The sequence below is a fragment of the Gossypium hirsutum genome, chromosome D01 (assembly GCF_007990345.1).
Source record: "Gossypium hirsutum isolate 1008001.06 chromosome D01, Gossypium_hirsutum_v2.1, whole genome shotgun sequence".
NCBI lineage: Eukaryota > Viridiplantae > Streptophyta > Magnoliopsida > Malvales > Malvaceae > Gossypium > Gossypium hirsutum.
This window is the reverse complement of record NC_053437.1, coordinates 47,734,067-47,737,056: the sequence shown is the minus strand read 5'-3', so window position 1 is coordinate 47,737,056 and position 2,990 is coordinate 47,734,067. Positions and strand designations below refer to the sequence as shown.

The 2,990-nt window shown below is 34.6% G+C and overlaps 1 non-coding gene across 1 annotated transcript; it reads right to left on the bottom strand.

Annotated features, from left to right (window-relative positions):
• Window positions 1–2,316: 2,316 nt before the first annotated feature.
• LOC121214152 (small nucleolar RNA R71) lies at window positions 2,317–2,423 on the bottom strand. Its single transcript, XR_005909739.1, has one exon. It is a non-coding gene; the product is annotated as a small nucleolar RNA R71 (small nucleolar RNA).
• Window positions 2,424–2,990: the final 567 nt, after the last annotated feature.

Sequence of the window (2,990 nt, the reverse complement as noted above, 5' to 3'; positions counted from 1 at the left end):
TCGGTAGACAATACTAAAAGTGCAAAATCGAGAAGCAATTTTTTAAGTATCGAGGCGAATTGATTTTTCAGCCTAATACGATCCAAATTATGAATATTAGTTCATAATATAATTAATTTTAATTTTAATCTAATTTATTTTGGGTTAAATAATTATTATTAATTAAATTATGAAGAGAGGCCTAATTATGGAAAATCGAGAGATTGATCCAACTAGGCAAATGGGCTGCCCAAAACTGTTCCACATGCTGACCCAATCAGCTTATTTAGCTGATTATTTGGCTTGTAAAACAACCCTTTAATTTTCCTTGAAATTGCAATCAAACCCCTCCACTTATCAAGCTTTTGTAGATTTGCCTCTAGCTAAATTTAGCATGTTTGAAAGCTTCAAAATTGCCACATGTGTGACTGACCATGGGGGGGAGTTAATGGCTGCTGATTTTTTCTATTGTTAGCAGCCTATCCAACCTATAAATACCCCATTGGCTGCTAATTTGAAACACACCTCTCATACTTTCATTCTTCACACTTATCTCTCACTTTCCATCTTCAAAACCCTTCCTTTGTTCTCCAATTTTCCCTTCCATTCCCTTGCCGATTTCCCCACTTGGAAAAGATCCCTTTAACCACCATTGGTAGCAACATTCAAGTACTTGTAGAAGCCTCAGTTCAACAAGAACAAGTGGAGACGAAGCATCAGAGCAAACTAGTCAAGCTTCGGAGAAACACCGGATTTGATTCTAGTCCCTATCCTTTAATTGTTATTGTTGTTGTTATGAACACATCTATAAATAATTGTTATGTTGATATGTTTAATTTAATTAATATGGCTTAAATTTAATTCATGTTAGGTTGATTGCATTTCGTCCACTTAAGTTATTAAAATTTTGTTTGTGTTGTTATAAGTCTTGGTAAATTGTTTGATTAAGTAAAACCATGATTAAGTTAATCTTGCATTATCGTTGTAAGGTAACTAATGAATTAATTATTAAATCGTGTTGAAATTGTAATTAATGGACACAATAGTTAATCAGTGCATGTTTAATCATCTAAGGTAGGTGAGGGTTAAATTAGCGATAATATTAAACGGTACATTAGCCTTGCATAAATGGCAATATTGTTGTGATTAAACTGTTTCAATGTATGTGTACATTGTTACTTCACTTAATCTTTTACTTGCTTATCTAAATTGATTAATGGTTTGAATTGTCATAGTGATATGTTCAAAAGATTAGTTAATTTAGTGAGTCTGTATGTGCTATAGTTAACAAATTACCAAGTTGCTGTGAATTTATTCGTAACAACATGAACATTGTTTTAGTAATATTAAGTTAAGAAATGTAATTAATCTAACACAATTATATCATCTTGATTAAAATCATCTTTTGAAATCATGCATTGGAACTTTTATTTTATTTTATTTACTTAGTTAAACTTTAGTTTTTAATCACTTCCTCAAAATCAAAATATTTTTCTCCACCAAAGTGTTTTTAATTACATTCATAAATAATTTCTTACACAGTCCTTGTTGGTACGATAACTCGACATTTTCTTGTCACTTTATTATGTGTTGCGATTGTGTCATTTTCTTGTCACTTTATTATGTGTTGCGATTGTGTACACTTGCACATTTCCATCGTTGCAAGTTTTTGGCGCCGTTGTCAGGGAATATTTTAAAAGACATTAATTTTGAAATTGTTAATTTTGCATTTTGGTCTTTTTTTTTCTATTAAATTTTAATTCCATTTTTTGTGTGTTTGTTTCAGGTGTTTATGAGTACTGATCGGATTATCAATTTACTCCATGTAGACCCTAAGACTGAAGGGAATTTTTGACAACGAAGGAGACAAGCAATTCAGAGAAGGACAGAAGAGATGAACTACGAAAATTCGAATAAGGAAACAGAGCAAGCCTTGCTCAAAATCCTATCCCTAATTGCTGATGATAGGGATAAAGCTCTAAGACAATATGCTGTGCCAGTGTTTCATAATCTTAATCTGGGTATAAGGAGACCCGAAATTGAGGCACAACAATTTGAGCTGAAGCCAATCGTGTTCAGATGCTTCAGACAGTGGGTCAATTCAGTGGAATGCCTACCAAAGATCCTCACTTTCACTTAAGACTGTTTATGGAGGTGAATGATTCTTTCAAGTTAGCCGGAGTACCCGAAGATGCACTACGATTAAATTTGTTCCCCTATTCGCTAAGGGACAGAGCTCGAGCCTGGTTGAACTCATTGCCACCACATTCAATTACCACCTGGCAAGAGTTAGCAGAAAGATTCCTCATGAAGTATTTCCCGCCTAGCAATAATGCTAAGTTGATGAACAAGATAACTATTTTCCAACAAATGGATGACGAGTCCTTGTATGAGGCATGGGAAAGGTACACATACTTATTATAGGAGTGCCCTCATCATGATATCCCGTATTGCATCCAACTTGAGACATTCTATAATGGTCTCAATGCTCACACGAGAATGGTAGTAGATGCTTCTACTAACGGTGCTCTCCTTTCTAAGTCTTATAACAAGGCTTATGAAATCATTGAAAGGATTTTCAGTAACAATTATCAATGGCCAACTAACTGGGTAGCATCAGAAAGACGAGTTGCTGGAGTACATGAAGTGGATGCTCTCACTTCACTAGCATCTCAGGTATCTTTGATTTTTTCAATACATAAGAATTTTATAACTAATGGGTTTAATAATTTTGCAGCTCAGCCACCCAATCAATTTGAAAATATAGCTTGCGTTTATTGTGGGGAAGGACATTTGTTTGAAAAATGTCCATCGAACCTAAAATCCGTGTATTACATGGGTAATCAGAACTGAGGAAGGCAAAGACTGCAATGCAATTTTTAGATCCCATCTTGGTGAAACCACCCAAACCTTTCCTGGAGTAACCAAGGGTTGGAACCAGTAACACTTACGCCCAACCTAGACTGACCCAGTCACCTATTTTCACCTGACAAGTTTAGAAACTAACTCAA